Genomic DNA, 22,333 nt, shown 5'->3' on the forward strand with positions numbered 1-22,333 from the left:
ATTAACCAAGCACTCAATATTACGCTGTGAGTGATATCTTAAGGGATAATCAACAAGAGGCTATTCGTTCTAAGGAAAAGGAATGAACGACGTTGAAGGTGTGTTCCACGGCGCGACAGCGGAGTGACACTAACCTTCCACGTAGATGCATTATTTTCCAGTTGGAACATCCACTGACCTACTGAAGTAGGTAGCAAGTTGACTGGATATTAGTTAGTTGCCTTGGTAACCAAACAGACTTGCTAGTTTAGCTAACTAAACCATCAGTCCTAGCTCGCTATTATGAAAATCGAATAAAAAAATGGCAATGTCTTCAATTCGACTTCTGCTTTCAAAAGCAGCTCATACATAGAACATGTAAGAATGAACTAGAACCATTGAATTCTACCATGCTGATTTACCCTGCTACCGTGCTTTATAGGGAAATAATGCAAGCTCTAGAATGCCCTTCAAGCCAATCAAAAATGAGTATTCAACAATGCCATTGTATAAAATGTATTGAGCCACAGTGTTGTCGTGTTATATTAAATCCTAGAGGATTTTCTGGTGATCTAGGGGAAGTAATGACTGTTCTGCCTCTGCTCTGTTTGCTGGGCCTCCAGTTGGGGTCAAAGTGTTTGCGGAGTGGCTGTCAGTAGCTCTTGTCCAGCCTCTGACACATCTCTAGGCCCCACTTAGTTACCGCCATACTGAACGACTACTCAAACATGAAGAGGGATGTTACTTGATGTCCCACTATGTACAGCTGTTCGAGAATTGTGATCACATCGTGTGTGTGTGTGTGTTACCATGGACCCCTCGGCCACCCTCTCTGGTTTGAGGGGAGTGGTGCTGTTCTTCTCGAAGTAGTCTCCGTCAGGACCGTGAGGGGTCATCATGCTGGAAGCCCTCCTCCTTGGCCTCATAGTGGCTCTTAATCAGCCCCATGAACTCACTCATACAGTTCCCTGGAACACAGACAGGGGGTGCTCTGACATAACACAAACACACTACTATAAAACACACAAAGGGACTAGTGACAGGGGAAAGGTAGTCACTAGAGGGGCATGCTAGAACGGACAAAGGTGTCAGTAACAGAACTAAAGACAAGCATAAGAAGTAGCTATTTGAGAGATTTTTTTCCTGAGGGTTAGTGTGTTTATTATACTGTGGTAGTAGGGGGGTCTAAAGGTGTGGTCAGCCACTCCTCAGCGCGGGGGGAAGATAAAGTCAGCGATGGTGACGCCTGGACGTGTGGGCTTGGCCGTCAACACCGTGAGAATGGAAGGATCCTGGTGCAGAGATGGAGGAGAGGAAGGATAAGTGTGTGTGCATGCATTTGTGGGAAGATCTAAATTCCATACTCCTGGCATCCTCTCCTCGTCACCTTCTCAAAGCCCATTGGAGGAGAAGGTCAGAGGGGAGGGACCTCTGACTTTTTGCCTGTGTGTGAGGTTCTCACTGCATGATCGAAGGCCACACTTGATTACCATGAAGTTCTCCAGGTTGTATTTGTTCGGTGTGTAGTCCCCATGCCACGTCACCAGGTTAAAGGGAGAGAAATCCTACAAACACACACACACAAGAAGAAACAGAATAATAAACAAATGTATAGCAGGGACCGCAGCAGCACCGCTTGGTCTACCGCCCCTTTGAACTTGAGATATAGCCTTACCTCAAGCCAATGTTCATTTTAGGCAAGAGGGCCCTTGATATTCAGAATTGAAAAAACAGCCGTAAAAGCTGCATGAAAAAATGAAAAAAAGAACTCGGGGAGGATAAGGGCTGATTTAAAACACAATGTACCTCTTTTCATTCTCTGCTCTTTTTTTATATTTACCCCGTTCTTTGTGATCCTCAGCTCCAGCAGATATTATGCCGTAATTGGCTTCACAATCAAACTTTCCCAAACTTTCAGCGCCCGCGGCTCGGAGAGAGGGGGGAGAGGGAGACGGTGTAGAGATATTTCTTCATCTTGATTGTTAAAACCAGAGCAATTTTATATAGCAGTGCTGTTCTGATAATGTCACTGTGAAAGAGACATTCAATGGTACCTCTAAAATCAATATAATTCATTACAGCTCAAGCTGTCTTCAGGGCTGACCCATGTACCTTGTCATATGTGCGCAAGCACACACACATTCTCACACACAGATATTCCTCCTACTCCCACAGACATACACCATAAAACACATACTAGCACACTTGCATACAGTACAAACACACACACACACACACACACACAGTCACCATGCACCCAGGGGGTCTGAGGACCCCAGGGCAGGTAATCTCTTGGGCATTACAGTTCCTGTGATAACTCTGGCAGACTCGATTAAAAACGTAGCACAAGAAAACACACACACACACACACAAAACAAAAACATATTGGCCCAGTCAAGCAAATAATAAGTTAATTTGAGCAATTTCATCTCTCTGCAGGAGGACCAAACAGCAGGATGAGACGCAGCAGAGATGGAATCTGCCCCACCCACTCCACTTCCAATCTGTGTGTGACACACACACACTCCTTGCAGTCTCAGGTTAGGTGCGGGGAAAGAGCAAGCCCCAACACCTGGTCTGAACCCAGAGAGGGAGACAAGAGAGAAAGAGAGGGTTGGATGGAGAGAGGTTAACGAAAGAAAGAAGGGTCCGGTGTATACACCATGCAAATATTCCCTCTAACACAGGTATTTCCACAGTTACCTCCCTCACACACACATACACACACACACATCCTTTCGCCCTGTCTCCTTAAAATCCCCTACTGTCAGACAAAATAAGTCGATCCAATTACCTGCTCGACAGGATGCGTTCAGAGCAGGGCGGGAAATCATTCCCCAGTGAAATATGCTGAAATTAGTGCTTAACTCAAGCAAGGTTTTCTCCCCTTCTGAAAGGACAGGCAGGTATCTGGCGGGAACTCCTGGACGAGCTAACTAATTATTAGTGATTAAGGCTGGTAAGGGAGACGAGACCGGAGCCTGCTGCTGAGAAGAACAGTCAGGCGTTTCACGTTAAATCATTGGGGATGGCTGTTCAATGTTCTGTATTAACTCACAGCTAACTGCTAATAGAACCCAATAGCGGTTCTGTATTAACTCGCAGCTAACTGCTAATAGAACCCAATAGCTGTTCTGTATTAACTCACAGCTAACTGCTAATAGAACCCAATAGCTGTTCTGTATTAACTTGCAGATAACTGCTAATAGAACTTAATAGCTGTTCTGTATTAACTCACAGCCAACTGCTAATAGAACCCAATAGCGGTTCTGTATTAACTTGCAGCTAACTGCTAATAGAACCCAATAGCTATTCTGTATTAACTCACAGCTAACAGCTAATAGAACCCAATAGCTGTTCTGTATTAACTCACAGCTAACAGCTAATAGAACCCAATAGCTGTTCTGTATTAACTCACAGCTAACAGCTAATAGAACCCAATAGCTGTTCTGTATTAACTCACAGCTAACAGCTAATAGAACCCAATAGCTGTTCTGTATTAACTCACAGCTAACTGCTAATAGAACCCAATATCTGTTCTGTATTAACTCACAGCTAATATAACCCAATAGCTGTCCTGTATTAACTCACAGCTAATAGAACCCAATAGCTGTTCTGTATTAACTCTCAGCTAACTGCTAATAGAAGCCAATAGCTGTTCTGTATTAACTCACAGCTAACTGCTAATAGAACCAAATAGCTGTTCTGTATTAACTCACAGCTAACTGCTAATAGAACCCAATAGCTGTTCTGTATTAACTCGCAGCTAACTGCTAATAGAACCCAATAGCTGTTCTGTATTAACTCACAGCTAACTGCTAATAAAACCCAATAGCTATTCTGTATTAACTCACAGCTAATAGAACCCAATAGCTGTTCTGTATTAACTCACAGCTAACTGTTAATAGAACCCAATAGCTGTTCTGTATTAACTCACAGCTAATATAACCCAATAGCTGTTCTGTATTAACTCTCAGCTAACTGCTAATAGAACCCAATAGCTGTTCTGTATTAACTCACAGCTAACAGCTAATAGAACCCAATAGCTGTTCTGTATTAACTCACAGCTAACTGCTAATAGAACCGAATAGCTGTTCTGTATTAACTCACAGCTAACAGCTAATAGAACCCAATAGCTGTTCTGTATTAACTCACAGCTAACTGCTAATAGAACCCAATAGCTGTTCTGTATTAACTCGCAGCTAACTGCTAATAGAACCCAATAGCTGTTCTGTATTAACTCACAGCTAACTGCTAATAAAACCCAATAGCTATTATGTATTAACTCACAGCTAATAGAACCCAATAGCTGTTCTGTATTAACTCGCAGCTAACTGCTAATAGAACCCAATAGCTGTTCTGTATTAACTCACAGCTAATAGAACCCAATAGCGGTTCTGTATTAACTCACAGCTAACAGCTAATAGAACCCAATAGCTGTTCTGTATTAACTCACAGCTAACTGCTAATAGAACCCAATAGCTGTTCTGTATTAACTCGCAGCTAACTGCTAATAGAACCCAATAGCTGTTCTGTATTAACTCACAGCTAACTGCTAATAAAACCCAATAGCTATTATGTATTAACTCACAGCTAATAGAACCCAATAGCTGTTCTGTATTAACTCGCAGCTAACTGCTAATAGAACCCAATAGCTGTTCTGTATTAACTCACAGCTAACTGCTAATAAAACCCAATAGCTATTATGTATTAACTCACAGCTAATAGAACCCAATAGCTGTTCTGTATTAACTCACAGCTAACTGCTAATAGAACCCAATAGCGGTTCTGTATTAACTTGCAGCTAACTGCTAATAGAACCCAATAGCTATTCTGTATTAACTCACAGCTAACAGCTAATAGAACCCAATAGCTGTTCTGTATTAACTCACAGCTAACAGCTAATAGAACCCAATAGCTGTTCTGTATTAACTCACAGCTAACAGCTAATAGAACCCAATAGCTGTTCTGTATTAACTCACAGCTAACAGCTAATAGAACCCAATAGCTGTTCTGTATTAACTCACAGCTAACTGCTAATAGAAGCCAATAGCTGTTCTGTATTAACTCACAGCTAACTGCTAATAGAACCAAATAGCTGTTCTGTATTAACTCACAGTTAACAGCTAATAGAACCCAATAGCTGTTCTGTATTAACTCACAGCTAACTGCTAATAGAACCCAATAGCTGTTCTGTATTAACTCGCAGCTAACTGCTAATAGAACCCAATAGCTGTTCTGTATTAACTCACAGCTAACTGCTAATAAAACCCAATAGCTATTCTGTATTAACTCACAGCTAATAGAACCCAATAGCTGTTCTGTATTAATTCACAGCTAACTGTTAATAGAACCCAATAGCTGTTCTGTATTAACTCACAGCTAATATAACCCAATAGCTGTTCTGTATTAACTCTCAGCTAACTGCTAATAGAACCCAATAGCTGTTCTGTATTAACTCACAGCTAACAGCTAATAGAACCCAATAGCTGTTCTGTATTAACTCACAGCTAACTGCTAATAGAACCCAATAGCTGTTCTGTATTAACTCACAGCTAACTGCTAATAGAACCCAATAGATGTTCTGTATTAACTCGCAGCTAACTGCTAATAGAACCCAATAGCTGTTCTGTATTAACTCACAGCTAACTGCTAATAAAACCCAATAGCTATTATGTATTAACTCACAGCTAATAGAACCCAATAGCTGTTCTGTATTAACTCACAGCTAACTGCTAATAGAACCCAATAGCTGTTCTGTATTAACTCATACCTAACTGCTAATAGAACCCAATAGCTGTCCTGTATTAACTCACAGCTAACAGCTAATAGAACCCAATAGCTGTTCTGTATTAACTCACAGCTAACAGCTAATAGAACCCAATAGCTGTTCTGTATTAACTCACAGCTAACAGCTAATAGAACCCAATAGCTGTTCTGTATTAACTCACAGCTAATATAACCCAATAGCTGTTCTGTATTAACTCACAGCTAATAGAACCCAATAGCTGTTCTGTATTAACTCTCAGCTAACTGCTAATAGAACCCAATAGCTGTTCTGTATTAACTCACAGCTAACTGCTAATAGAACCGAATAGCTGTTCTGTATTAACTCACAGCTAACAGCTAATAGAACCCAATAGCTGTTCTGTATTAACTCACAGCTAACTGCTAATAGAACCCAATAGCTGTTCTGTATTAACTCGCAGCTAACTGCTAATAGAACCCAATAGCTGTTCTGTATTAACTCACAGCTAACTGCTAATAAAACCCAATAGCTATTCTGTATTAACTCACAGCTAATAGAACCCAATAGCTGTTCTGTATTAACTCACAGCTAACTGCTAATATAACCCAATAGCTGTTCTGTATTAACTCACAGCTAATATAACCCAATAGCTGTTCTGTATTAACTCTCAGCTAACTGCTAATAGAACCCAATAGCTGTTCTGTATTAACTCACAGCTAACAGCTAATAGAACCCAATAGCTGTTCTGTATTAACTCACAGCTAACTGCTAATAGAACCGAATAGCTGTTCTGTATTAACTCACAGCTAACAGCTAATAGAACCCAATAGCTGTTCTGTATTAACTCACAGCTAACTGCTAATAGAACCCAATAGCTGTTCTGTATTAACTCGCAGCTAACTGCTAATAGAACCCAATAGCTGTTCTGTATTAACTCACAGCTAACTGCTAATAAAACCCAATAGCTATTATGTATTAACTCACAGCTAATAGAACCCAATAGCTGTTCTGTATTAACTCACAGCTAACTGCTAATAGAACCCAATAGCTGTTCTGTATTAACTCACAGCTAATAGAACCCAATAGCTGTTCTGTATTAACTCACAGCTAACTGCTAATAGAACCCAATAGCTGTTCTGTATTAACTCATACCTAACTGCTAATAGAACCCAATAGCTGTCCTGTATTAACTCGCAGCTAACTGCTAATAGAACCCAATAGCTGTTCTGTATTAACTCACAGCTAACTGCTAATAAAACCCAATAGCTATTATGTATTAACTCACAGCTAATATAACCCAATAGCTGTTCTGTATTAACTCACAGCTAACTGCTAATAGAACCCAATAGCTGTTCTGTATTAACTCACAGCTAATAGAACCCAATAGCTGTTCTGTATTAACTCACAGCTAACAGCTAATAGAACCCAATAGCTGTTCTGTATTAACTCACAGCTAACAGCTAATATAACCCAATAGCTGTTCTGTATTAACTCACAGCTAATAGAACCCAATAGCTGTTCTGTATTAACTCTCAGCTAACTGCTAATAAAACCCAATAGCTGTTCTGTATTAACTCACAGCTAACTGCTAATAGAACCGAATAGCTGTTCTGTATTAACTCACAGCTAACTGCTAATAGAACCCAATAGCTGTTCTGTATTAACTCACAGCTAACTGCTAATAGAACCCAATAGCTGTTCTGTATTAACTCACAGCTAACTGCTAATAAAACCCAATAGCTATTCTGTATTAACTCACAGCTAATAGAACCCAATAGCTGTTCTGTATTAACTCACAGCTAACTGCTAATATAACCCAATAGCTGTTCTGTATTAACTCACAGCTAATATAACCCAATAGCTGTTCTGTATTAACTCTCAGCTAACTGCTAATAGAACCCAATAGCTGTTCTGTATTAACTCACAGCTAACTGCTAATAGAACCGAATAGCTGTTCTGTATTAACTCACAGCTAACAGCTAATAGAACCCAATAGCTGTTCTGTATTAACTCACAGCTAACTGCTAATAGAACCCAATAGCTGTTCTGTATTAACTCGCAGCTAACTGCTAATAGAACCCAATAGCTGTTCTGTATTAACTCACAGCTAACTGCTAATAAAACCCAATAGCTATTATGTATTAACTCACAGCTAATAGAACCCAATAGCTGTTCTGTATTAACTCACAGCTAACTGCTAATAGAACCCAATAGCTGTTCTGTATTAACTCACAGCTAATAGAACCCAATAGCTGTTCTGTATTAACTCACAGCTAACTGCTAATAGAACCCAATAGCTGTTCTGTATTAACTCATACCTAACTGCTAATAGAACCCAATAGCTGTCCTGTATTAACTCGCAGCTAACTGCTAATAGAACCCAATAGCTGTTCTGTATTAACTCACAGCTAACTGCTAATAGAACCCAATAGCTGTCCTGTATTAACTCACAGCTAACAGCTAATAGAACCCAATAGCTGTTCTGTATTAACTCACAGCTAACTGCTAATATAACCCAATAGCTGTTCTGTATTAACTCACAGCTAATAGGCCTCACTTTAATAGTCTGTACAACTCACAGCTAACTGCTAATAGGGCCCGATTCAATCAGATCCCCTTTAGCCGACATCCGCATAGCTGATGTTTGCATGGTGTCAATGGTGAAACTGTGTTAGAGCTGTCAAATCCACAAGCAGCTCCAGGTATTATGCCTAAAGCAGACGTTGCCATTGGCTGTCGCATTAAGAGAAATCCCATGCAGCCTTGTTGACAAGTTGTAACACTGAAATGTGAGATGTAATCTACACCTGACTGATAGAAATCCTCATTATTTCTATATAGCCTACACTTTCTTGTTCTGAACTTCTAATGCGAGTGGGGTGGGCGTGGCTTCATGGCAATGATCACAAGAGCAGCTGCTTACCGATTTGACAGCTCCAACACAGTTCCACCTCCGTCATTGCCAAAACATCAGCTATGCGGGTGTCGGCTATCGCCCATTAACGCTTGATCTGATTGAATTTATGCCTCAGTGTTGGGATGGCTAGCCAAATGCTAAAATAGTGGTGTCCCATGTATACATTATTACAAGCTACTATCGTGAATTATAATGCTGTATATTGTAATGTTTGTGCAAGAACATGCACCCAAAGACACACACGTTTTTACTCACGCACATAGCAGAAACAAGCAAGCACGTCCTCACACACACACACCTGTTGGCTGGAGAAGAGCCTGCCCTGGTACTTGCTGATGACAGTGTAGCCTGTGGCTACCTTGCAGTCGTCATATCATGCCACCGGAGTCAGAGAGTTGACAAGGCATTGACACGTGGAGGGGTGAACGGGTGTCACACACACCTATAGGTCCCAGGTCGGTACACCTCCAACACGTAGCCTCTGGTCTCCCCGAACACATCCACACTGAAACGCATTTCTTTCTGCAACACACAGGGAACATGCAGGTGAGGTGATGGACAGGTGAAGAGGATGGGTAAGAGAGTCAGGTGATGAGAGAGAAAAAGGTTAGAGGAATCTGGTGAGTCTTGACACAGGTAAAAGGAACAGCTGAGATTGAAAGGTTGAAAGGTGTTGCCGTCTCACCTGGATGACGCAGATCTCGTTGGGTTCCACCATCATCTTCCCAAACTCTGTAGTGATCACAATCTCCCCCTGCTGGGGCACTGCAAGGGGGAGGAAAGTGGGAGAGTATATAAGACTGCTTATGTTATATTGTGTTTATGTATACTTCAAAAACCAAAGGCATATTTGACTGACCAATGAGAAAGTCTCCATCTGAGTTGTTGAAACAACTGAAAAGCAGAGACTACTTTATTAAAAACATGACATTGGGCATAGAGTTGTGAAGATCAACGATGGGAGAGATCAAATTGTGTATGTAGTACTGTATGTATATAATGGTATCATACAATGGAGACACACACACACCTGTCAACCATGGAGGTGTTGCAGGTGAACATGTGGATGCCGATCCTGTTGTGGGACTTAGTGTCTCCTGCTCCACATAGGGTGTACAGACCCTATGATTGACAGATGGGAGAACCAATTAGACCCAGGAAAGAAGATAGGCTCTACCAGAAACAGCTAATCGCTATCATGGAAAGCCAGAGGGTTTAATGGATTTGGAGATGCTGAATGGCAGCAATTGCAGCTAACAGTGAGAAGAAAAAAAACATTTCAAAACCAAATTTCTGTTTCTTCCGCCTAATCTCGCACTCTAATTCTCTCCATTGTCTCACTTTCCAAACCCTGTCCATTTAATTTCTCTCTCTCTCGGTCTACCTCTCTACCTGGTTAGGGTCAGGTTCCACTTCATCCCACTTCTCTGTTAGGCTCCCACAGTGCATTGCGGTGTACAGCTTGTGACGGACAAACGGCAGGATACGGTAGAACCAACTGGGAAACAAGGAAATGGAATTAGGAAAAAGAGAGATAATATCTGTGTATGTGCATGATTAAGTGTATGAAAAAAGTCCTGTTTATTACATTTTTACATTTTAGTCATTTAGCAGAAGCTCTTATACAGAGCTATTTTCAGGGGCAATTAGGGTTAAGTGCCTTTCTCAAGGGCACATGGACATATTTTTTTCACCTAGTTGACTCTGGGATTCAAACTAGCGACCTTTCGGTTACTGTCAGGGTTGGGGAGTAACTGATTACATGTACAAAAAAAACTATAAATGTAATCAGTTCTGTTACAAGCAAACATTTTGTAATTAGATTATTGGATTACATTATGGCATCTTTCTGTATTTCCAATGGCATTTAATTCAGAATTTAAAAAAGGCGCAGGTTTACATTTGTTCAGAGACCACTATGATGACAAACCAAATGCCTTTGCTGGATTGTATTTTTGTCTTATTCTAATGCCTCTTAAGAAGAAAGTAATCAAAAAGTAACTGAAAGTAATCAGATTACGTTACTGAGTTTGGGTACTCCAAAAGTTACGTTACTAATGACAATTTTAGACAGGTAACTAGTAACTGTAACGGATTACATTTAGAAAGTAAACTACCCAACCCTGGTTACTTGCCCAACGCTCTTAACTGCTAGGCTACCTGCTGCCCTATACCTAGTGTTAACATGCGACCTTTGTCCACGTTCTGATTGTGCCAACATTTTTAGATAGGTGTCTGATTGTCCTGACCACCTCCAGAGGTAGCCAGGCACACATTGTGTCTGGATATCAATCAGGTATAAACAGATCTGGATGATCAAACTATTTAAATCCTCATTATACTGGTCTCTAAAATCATTGACAGGCAGTACCATTGACTTATGGCACCAATAATTGTCTTAAAATAAATACATTCCGAATATCTGTTAAATAATTTGCATACAAGGAGGCACCAGCTAACCAGCTTGTTGTTCAGCGTAGAGACCGTAGGGACACACCTGAGGGTTGTTCTGCTGAGACAACAGAGCTGGGTTTAACATCCTAGAGGGGAGTAACGTACACTGGTGTACCGGACACCCCCGCTGCCCCCTGCTTATGAGCTCTAGGGGCCCATGCGCCTGTCATCAATGTCTATTATTTTTGTTATTTAATACATTATTTTGACAGTAACCCCTCCAAAAAGTAATTAATAAACCTTTTTACTTACACAGGACGCTAAGTATTTGTTTCTTGGGGCGCAACTTTCACTGGGGACGGGGGGGCATGACCCCCCCCCCACATTCTAAAATTGTGTTTGGTTCCCCCCTCCCCCAGTTGTATTATTGCAATGTGATACAAAATGAGTCACTGGTGTGCTTTAGGACCATGCAGATGCCTCAGAGCGGTTGGGTATGCTATTTTCCGGTTTTAGACGGCTGGATTTAGAACCGCATGGACATCACAGAGCATGTGGACAGGCTAGCTGTGTGGAGGGAAAGCATCTAAAATGCTGGTGTACAGGACCAGCACGGGAGAGATGAACAGAGGCAGCTGCTGTCTGTGTTTGTTGCGCTTTTTCTCTGAGACGTAAAAGCAAGCAGAGCAGAAACTGGCTACTCTTTAGTTGACTGATCTAGCTGGCAAGTTAACTGCTGTTTGATAGAAAAACAATGTATTTATTCCCAGCACTGAGCTAGTATTGTAACTGACATGTTACGTTAGATAATGTTTCATCGCCTCTCCACTGAAGTGAATGAACTTCTAGCTGCTAGTTTAGTTAGCTAGCTAGTAGCTACCACAGTCAGTTCAGTTCTAGCTAGCCTCTAGCTATCTGTCATTTAGCAGTATCTAACAACTCTTGTGTGTATGGAAATGTTTTGTAGCCTTTGTTTTGTCCTGTTTCAACAGAAGTAAATGTGACAACGTACCATTGAACCATTAGTTGGCTAACTGTAACTAGCTAGCTAGCTCACTAACGTTAGCTATTATTTTTGCTTCAATCACACTAGACCTGAATCAAACAATGAAACCAGCAGCCAAATTATTGAAGACTGATATTCTGACCTTTTTGCTGCGCAATGCAAGTTTTTATTAGTCAGTATAGCAATGTAACGTTGTTGATCTGTCAGTTTCCCTAGCTAATGTCTTACTTTTCACACTGACACGGTATAAACAACTCTACAGGCTTCACTGTCATGGTGCACAGTCAGTACACAACACTGTGCTCATCATGTCTTAGCAGGATCAGATGGTGACAGATTTCCCTGCAGGGTCAGACAGCCAGGGAAGACCAGTCTACGGCACTCGGGTGAATTTTGCAGTATATTAACAATATCAGTCAATGATACAAAGTTCCATGTTGAGTTGATGGGTAGGATACAGCCTGGGATCAGGGAATAATGGTCATTTCAATTATTGAACCATTGGTTCTATTCTTGGATAATATAATGTATAAATGTACACCAAGGTCATTCTTTGTCATGCCTCATCTGAGCATCAGGGTCAGGCAGCCAACTTTAGCAGACACAACACTTTATTCTCTCTGTGCAGCAAACACAGAAAAAGTAAAAAGCTTCAAAGATTGAAACTAATTTAAGGCAGTCTGACAAACATCTAAAGTTAATTTCCAAACTGTATCAAGGGTTGATAGAGGCTTTCCCCAATGACACAAAATATGTAAAATGAAAATGTGAGGAAGACCTGGGAGGCGCTATTGACGATGATGAATGGATATAGATATTTTAGAATGTCCAGTCATGTTCATATAATCTGACAGAAATGGTTGCAGTTTAAGACCATCCATAGAACATTCTATATGCCAGTGAAACTGATTATCATGCATCCAGAAATTAAATTATTCTGCTGGAGGTGTAAAACACAAAAGGGGACATATTTGCATATGTTATGGTCTTGTGAATGCTGTCTGAATTCTGGAAGAGTATGTTATTTTATCTCAGCATGTCTACAGATTCTTCCTTCTCCCTAATTTTGTTTGTTTGGAAATGTCGATACTGGAGACTGTTCTCAGAAGAATCTGTGTAACCTAGCATTTATAGCGGCTAAGAAATGCAGGTTGGTTATCCTCCCACAATGGATGACAGAAATGTCAAGTTATGTATCACTAGACTTGATTTATTACAAGATTAAGGGTATACTGTGCAACTTTCATAAGGTCTGGATGCCTTATATGGAATACTGTTTGACAAAAGGAGTCAGTATTGACAACATGCCCACGTCAGGAGAGATACCTATTTAGGCAATCCCTAGCTGCTGGGCTGTAGAGTCCTGGCCCTGGGGGTCTGCCATACTTGTCATGGATCCCTCCGGAACTTTCATTTCTCACACCTGTCTCCTATTCCCAATGACTAGTACTTGTATAAGTGTGCCCTTTGGTTTCCATTGGGCTGTTGATTATTGTTACTATGTCCGTTGAGGCATGTGAGTACCTGTGCTCTGTGTTTTTGGCTTTTGTGCCATTGTGGATTGCGCAGATGATTACGGTCTCGTCCTGTGTGTTAATCATTGTGCCAAAAACACCAGTCTCAAGATCAACAGTGAAGAGGCGACTCCGGGATGCTGGCCTTCTAGGCAGAGTTCCTCTGTCTAGTGTCTGTGTTCTTTGCCCATCTTTTCTTTTTAACGGCCAGTCTGAGATATGGCTTTTCTTTGCAACTCCGTCTAGAAGGCCAGCATCCCGGAGTCGCCTATTCACTGTTGACGTTGAGACTGGTGTTTTGCTGGTACTATTTAATGAAGCTGCCAGTTGAGGACTTGTAGGGCGTCTGTTTCTCAAACTAGACACTCTAATGTACTTTACCTCTTGCTCAGTTGTGCACTGGGGCCTCCCACTCCTCTTTCTATTCTGGTTAGAGCCAGTTTGCGCTGTTCTGTGAAGAGAGTAGCACACAGGTTGTACGAGATCTTCAGTTTCTTGGCAATTTCTCACATGGAAAAGCCTTCATTTCTCAGAACAAGAATAGACTGACGAGTTTCAGAAGAAAGTGTTTTGAGCCTGTTATCGAACCCACACATGCTGAAGCTCCAGATACTCAACTAGTCCAAAGGCCAGTTTTATTGCTTCTTTAATCAGTACAACAGTTTTCAGCTGTGCCAACATAATTGCAAAAGGGTTTTCTAATGATCAATTAGCCTTTTAAAATTATAAACTTGGATTAGCTAACACAACGTTCCATTGGAACACAGGAGTGATGGTTGCTGATAATGGGCCTCTGTATGCCTAAGTAGATATGCTATAAAAAATCTGCGGTTTCCAGCTACAATAGTAACTTACAACATTGACAATGTCCACACTGTATTTCTGATCAATTTGATGTTATTTTAATGGACAGAAAAATTTATTTTCTTTCAAAAACAAGGACATTTCTAAGTGACCCCAAACTTTTGAACGGTAGTGTATTTAATAATGATCTCTTACCTAGCTTGATGATTATGGACATTGTTGCTTACTTTTTGTTCTAAATAGAGACAGCTAGAAGGGCCATGGGTCATATTAGATTGTGTATATATGCAGGAAATTAGCTTTAGATGCCCCCCCCCCCAAAAAAATACAGACCACCGCCAAGTTATGTCCCCAACACTTCTAAACCCCAAGTTGCGACCCTGTATAGACCTACTTTGTATGTGGCTGTCTGACTGACACATTGGATTTTTTTTTGGGGGGGGTAACTCCGATCTTGCGGGGGTCCAAAGAAACTGCCTTATGCCGGTGGTAAAGTGGGTGTAAGGGGGTGTTGCTGGATAACAAGTGAGGGGTATAGACTGGTTAGCTGACGTCATAAAAACAATGCCCGCACTTCATAGGGACAGAAGTCTGAGTGCTGTTGTGATTCTGGATGGCCAGATAGCTAGCAAAAATGTCAAGAAACTACCATGTGTTGAATTGTAAGTGACTCATTTCAGCTCATTGTATCCTGTTATTGAGGTGTTTAGACTGATGTCATGTGGTAATATGGCCAAAAAAAATCTAGCTAACCAACAACTGTAACAATGTATATATTTGAGAGACAACTAATGCTCATTGTGCAGATGTGTGTATATTTTCAATAAACATTGGAGTCTAAATATAGTTTACATGTTGTCAACAATCTAAGCCAACCCCATCTGTTTTGCCCCATAGTTGTGCACAAGTCGGTTTTGTTGCTAAGCAACCAACCATCTATGGAATGTTACCTGACCTTCAGGTAAGGCTCCTGGACAGCAAGGGTCTTCAGATGAGAACTCATTCCCAAACCCACTCAGGTACTGGAAGAGAGCCACATATTAGGGGACAGACAGTTGGCTGGACAGTGATAGGCCTAGTCTTTAAAACAGACATATTGGGTGATATTGGGACAGTATGTATACCTGTGTTTTTGCTTTTTGTTTAACATTGATAAGAACTTTGATTGGCGTCAATGTTGAGTCGTGCTACTTATGTCATCTGTTTGCATACTTGTCACACAATACAAACATACATGACTACTCTGATAGGCATGCAAATCCACAGGACGAGCCCTCTTACTCTCTTTCTCTGCTACACTGGGAACGTGGCTCGCGGTCAAGCCCAAAAATGGTGCTGAGTCATCGCGGGGTATGAAAAAGCGCACGGGTCTGTTTCCAATAATGCGCGCGCACACGTGAGTCTACATTTCTTGCGGAGTATGCTACTTTACTTCATGGAGAGAAGGGGAGAAGAATGTCTAAAGTCTCAGTAAACAAAACAGTGGTAATATAATAGATTATATAAATGTTAACTGACGTTAACTGATAAAAGACACACTACCACTGTGTTTAGACTCCAGAACTCTGGTTTCCACAAGCGACTTCCACAGCCCGATGATTGGGTAGAAGGAAACGCCCCTTCAGCGCACCGCTTGACAGCGAAAGTAGCCTATAGATGTATAGCCTACACACAGTTAAGTCTTACATATTGTAAGATTTCTGACATTTGTTGGTGCGATTGATAGCTCCATCACCCATAAAGTAAAACGTTAAAATGACATTGGAATAACAATTATTATCTTCACTATATGTAAAAATGTAATATATATATATATATATATATATATATATATAAGCAACCAACCATCTATGGAGATTGACTGTTATTTTTCATTAATTGTTTATATATATATATATATATATAAAATGAAGAAAACAATTAATGAAAAATAACAGTCAATCTCCGCAATAATATATAACCTGAACATTGCTTGATCATAAATGGAGGTAATATTTACTGAAGTTATGCCTCCTTAGCTTGAGCCCAGCCATTGTGCTTACTTAGGAAACTGTCCAACTGAAGCAAATACGTTTTCAATGTCCAACACCCTTGTTAAAACTTAACTATTTATCTCCAAACTTAACTACGTTAGCTCCATAACCTATCGGCCACACAACCAACGTCCCGTGATAGAGTGAAGAAGAAACGAAGGATGGATTTATGCTCTTTCTCAATATGGCATCAATTAGGACCAGACTCGGTCCGTGACGTATATGGGGGGTTCTGGGTTAAATGTCCAAAAAAACAACAACAGAGAAAGGGGTGAAGAGACAGGTCGGGTTGCTTAAAAGTGGGCAAACAAGGACCAAAGTCATAGCCAATGCAAATACAACCAACCCCAAGCCACCTTTTAGATACAACATGGGTCCAATGGACATGAGCCGTTTCACGGATTCCTGTGTTCCAACCACATTGACGGTTATGGATGCACCTCGCGGATGGTGATGAACATAGAAATAGAATCCATATCTATGGTGATGCACACCAGCGCACTGAAACCAACGAGATGATGACCCCGGTAGGCCTACTTCACTAGCTGGCGATTTTGGAAAGGACAATAGTGGCAATATCGTCAGGCCTGTTGAGCATGTGGTATATCAGCCTGGGTATAGGCCTATGAATCATTGAACTTAGTATAGCCTAATAATCAGGCATATAGGCCTATATAATTGTGGATCAAATCGAAATGGACAAGCGATCTCTGGGATAGAGATTTGGAAATTATTGATTATTTTTTATCTGCTTGATAGCCTATACATACTGGGCAAAAACTGGATGAATCAACGTTGTTTCCATGTCATTTAAACTAAATTAAATGTGATGACGTTGAATCAACGTGGAAAACGGATTGGGTTTGCAAAAAGTCATCAACATAGGGAATTTGTACTTTTTGTTAACCTTTTGAACCTACAGTAAATCCAATGCCATGGTGACATTTTGTGTTGATTTCACGTTGAATTCACAACTCAACCAAATGTAAATCAAAACTAGACATTGTAATGAGGTCTGTGCCCAGTGGGTAGGCCTAGTATAGGCCTATTTGTTTACTCAGAGTATATTGAATATTACATGTAAAAATGCAATCGAATTGTCATTTGAACAACATACAATATACATAACAAAATACGAAAAATATCTACATTATTCAAAATGTATTCAGTTAATTTTGTCAAAAGGAGAGGACCAAACTGGGCACACCTAATCTCCCAGCAGTATCAAAAATAATCATTTTCCCTTTCTCATTCTTACTCCCAATCCACTCTCCTGTCTATTTCTTTTCTTTTTGGGAGGTGTCAGACTAGGGTAAATGATGGCAATTCTCATAGCGAGGCGCAAATAAACTCTGTGCGGCAGAAGTAACTGTTCTCCAGCGAGGCGTGCAGTTGCCGCGGGCGCCCCGCTGCGAAGCAGTTAGGGTGCCGCTTCTCAGACGAGAAAGCCCAATTGCGCAAAATATCGCGACCCAGTCTGCGGAAATTGATCTCCTCCTTGGATGGAAAAAAAGTGATTTTAATTTCGCCTCCGAGTTTGATGATAGAATTCTAGAGTATTTGTCACCTCTCCAGGTAGGCCTGTGTGTTTTAAGAGAGGCTGAAGGAGTGAAGAATGGAGGAAAGTAGCCTATTCCATCCAGATGGTTGTATCTATGCATGAGTGAGTGGGTAGTAAATGGTTTGTTATTAGAGGCCTGCTGGACCCAATGTCTTGATGGGAAAAAGCATCCATATTTTAGCTCACCTGATACAAACCCAATCCACCCACCCAGCACGAGGCCTTCACACAGTACATCAGATTATCTGGACCAGACTGCATTTTGACACGGTTGAAACATAGACAAATATTTAATGACAAATATTTATTGTTGTCTGTCACTTGTCTGTTATAGGGCCTAAAAAATACAAAACTTGAATACAACAAAACAATTGTCTGGAGAGAAGGCCTTGCCACGGGCTATACCAAAGACTGAATATCTTCTATCCCTCCTTTTCCCCTCTCCACTTCTCTCTCTCTCTCTCAACCTCTCTGAGTTGAGTAGCTCCTGCATTCTACACCACTAATGCTATGCAAATGTTTTAATATAAAGATAAAGACTGTTGCCATGCGTTACGCTCTCCTGGTTCATGCCCTCAGGTTTCCACGACGATAGTTCTAACACAAGAGCAATATTCGGGAGACATTAAACAGTGCCCTCTCTGACACACACACACAAACACACATACACACTCTCTACACATGCCTTTTAGCACCCGCTCCCAGTTTCTAACACATCACAGTGTCACAGAATAGAAAATTACACTCTCCACCCACAGAGAAAATTGCTTTGGAATTGCTTGGTTATAAAGATGTGCTTTAAGAGGTAGAGAAAAAAGATAAGTAATACAAAAAAAACACAGCACACAAACATAATTACTTTAGCGCTCTGTGGACAATTCGTACTGCTGGTTAATCAGTGGATTTACCAATTATATATCAGAAGATATTTGTGGAGTGTGTATGTGTTGTGGTGTGTGTGTGTGTGGGGGGGATATGTGTGAACGAGAGAGCAAGAGAAAAGAGGAAATGTTGAATTACTCATGAATACATTACTTTTCCATCTCGCCAAGCTAAGCAGAAATGCAATCATCGCTGCTTAGAGGACTGTCTGGAAGGCTTCAGCTGGTCAATCAGGGGTCACACTAGGTTAAAGGTCAAAGCTCTTCCTGAGTGATGAAAACAGTAGAGGAAGGAGCCTGGTGTCGCCTTAGTCTTGACGAGTCAAGCAGAGGAACTTGAGAAGAGGAAGGTAGAAGATGAGATGGAGGAAAGGAACTGAAAGAGAAGGTAAAGGGTATCATCAACTGTTATGGAGATAGAGATGTAAAGAGATCAATGATTTCCCTGATAATGGTTTTGGCACTAAGTCTCCTATGAATGAACTATGATCAGACATTAAAGGACAGTAAGGGAGGAAGGAAAGCCATAACAAACGACATACAGAGAGAAGTAGAACAGCGGAACATGGATAACAGAGGACACTTGAATTGAATGTTCAGTCCTGTCTCTCTCTATCTCTCACTCTGTCTATCAGTGAGTCTGTTAAATCCCACCTTTCTTGACCCCTGGGCGACTCCCACAGGGACAGAGAGTGTGCAGTTATGACTTCCTTACTGTGGGGGGGACTGTGTGTATGTGTGTGAGGGTGTGTGTGTGTGTGTGAGAGTGTGTGTGTGCGTGCATCTGTGTGTGCATTTCTTACTTCCTAACCGCGGGGTGTGTATGGGGCCAGGCGATGGGAGAGGAATAAATCCCAATAGAGATTGCAGGGCTACGCTGCCTCCCACTGGGCACCACCAGACCTGCAGGCCGGGATCCAAGAGCTGTTCTCCCACTAAATGGTTCAGAGGGGCTGCAGAGGCGACCGAACCACCACCCCACACACTGGGGCTGCCTACGACCTAATGATGATGCTACAGACACACACACACACACACTTTGATACACACACAGATATACTCACACACAACACACAAGCACACCCAAACCCACAGAAAATGACAGACTCTCCTCAGGTCTTCATCCCACTTCATGCCACTCAAAACCTCTGACACAAACGATACCAATACAATGCACTGCACTGCACTCTCTCTCTCTCTCACACACACACACACACAAACACAAACACAAAAAGTTTTGCACACACACAAACACACACTTCCCTCTGACAGCCATGCACCCCTGACCACTCTATTTTCCATCAAAATGTAACAATATGATAACTGTCGAATGCTGAAAAGGAAGATGGGGAACGGGTGAAGAGAGAAAGAGAGGAGAAGAGTAATAGAATGACTGGCATCATGCCACATCGCTGGGCACAGCGTCTGACCACCCTCCACACACACACAGCCCAGACTGTGTCTTTACGTGTCCCACCCACTCCGGCCATTTTGTGGCGGCCCGGGGAGCTAATTCCATCTGAGATGAAGTGTCTGACAAGCCACTGGGTAGCTGCCGTGATCAGGATCCAAATCCAGCAACACTGAATGCCCCTCAGGAGGACATTGCGGCTCTACATGCCTCATTACCAGCTCACAAGGATCACTGTGGCGGCCATTTTGTGCCAACAGCAGCGTGTCGGCTACCCAGTTTCCCTCTAGAGGGTAATAAGATGCCTGAGGTTACTGAAGTAAATACAGACATGTAAGAGTGATCCACTTAAATGTTTCCAACTTTGTCTCGTTTATCATAATGCCAGCTTCAAAGACATCCTAGAACTATAGGATGATTTGATACATGCTGTTACTAGGCCTCGTACTGTTGGACATCAAGTCTCTTCAACATCAAGTTCACTCATCTGCCTGATATGCTACCAACCTCGGCCACAAGGTGCTAAAATCACCCAATTCAATATGGTTCTGAGGGCCTTAAACCCATGTCCGCACAGGAACACATCAAAACACCCGGGGCCCTTGTGCCCATGCAGCTCCAGCTACAAATCTGTCCCACCTCCAAAGCCCTCCAAACATCTTCAATCTGGTCTCAATGAGTTAAAGTAGAGGTTTTGTTTGGCCCTGGCCTCAGCCATGGAAAGCGCACAAATGTCCTAGGCTTTAGGTCAAGCATCAGTGGAAATCGCAGCAGTGGAAATGGCCCATTATTACAGAGTCTGACCACCTTGTTTACACCACACACTCTGCTCAATCCAGATCCAAAAGAACCTCAAATGTTTTATATTTTGGCATCTGCAGTGCCAACTCTGAGAGAATGTTTAACTTGAATCAAAGCAGCTGAATACTGGGATAAATCTCCAAGGGTTTAGGCCTATTAACACATCTCCAAAATAGCCTATGAACTGATTAGCCATTTTCTTATAAAGGCATTTTTTTCACATTATAATGCAGTTTATCCTATCACACCGATTGTTTCTATAATTTACATAAAACTCAGACAAGGTCAGATACCAGTGAGGTCCTTAATTTTTCCTAATCAACCATCATTTGCATCATGCCATCCACCACATTATTGCTGCTAACTGAATAAATGGACTTCTTCAGACTTGAGTGGGACAGGTACATTTTGATAAGCTCACAAGATAATTAATTTGCATACATTACTTTGATTATCTCATAAAGGGGAGAGGTGATTCTTCTGCACCAATTGTTTGGAACTCTATTAACTGAACGGCTGCAATCAATAAAAGGAAAAATGCACCCAAATTCATGAGTTCTGTCACCTTCGCGCTACCCTTTTCGAGCTTGCCTAGTAGTGGAGACACAACAGTATCAGCAAACACCGTCGATGGACTTATAACAGCAAGTGGCTCGAGTGCCTTGATTCCTGCGATCATAGCTGAGCGGAGAAAATGGGGCGGCCAGATTGCTGCAGTGAACGTGCCTGATTTATCTCGTGTTCATTTACAATTCCTTGGAATCGGGAAGGGCCCTGGGTAGACCCCGCAGACATCTTTCCTGGTCATCTGTAGAATGTAGGCTAAGAACGCCCTATAGAACGAAACCATGCACACAACGAGGTCTACATGTGCTCCTTGGGCTTCTCAAAACAGTACCCCATAAATAGGCGACCACACATATCGCTGTAGATACCCTTGATGACTACAAAGTGTATTTTTTATTGTCATCATATTCTGTGATTTTGTCGAATGGTTGGTTGCAACATTTTTCATGAGCTTAACGTTGTATATGCATGGGCCAAAACACATTTGTAACATAAAGGCCAGCATGCATGGGCACTTCTGCTAACAGGCTTTTCTTAAGCAGAGTGATGGGCCCTGAGTTTATTTTTACTTAATCATTGAGGAGAATGAAGCCTAATCTTGGGGTTGAAATATTTAAGTCATTAATTATTTTCCTTACATAAGGGACTAATTAACCAGTCAGTTGAGTGAAATTAGAGCCCTTTGTTTTTTATCAGACCACATTATGGTTGGAAAT

General features: G+C 41.5%; 1 pseudogene; it reads right to left on the minus strand.

The window, feature by feature from the left end:
• Nucleotides 1-472: 472 nt before the first annotated feature.
• Nucleotides 473-15,403, minus strand: LOC109909679 (homogentisate 1,2-dioxygenase-like; annotated as a pseudogene).
• Between the last annotated feature and the right edge of the window lie 6,930 nt (nucleotides 15,404-22,333).

This window comes from Oncorhynchus kisutch, linkage group LG18 (genome assembly GCF_002021735.2).
Source record: "Oncorhynchus kisutch isolate 150728-3 linkage group LG18, Okis_V2, whole genome shotgun sequence".
In the NCBI taxonomy this organism is placed as follows: Eukaryota; Metazoa; Chordata; class Actinopteri; order Salmoniformes; family Salmonidae; genus Oncorhynchus; species Oncorhynchus kisutch.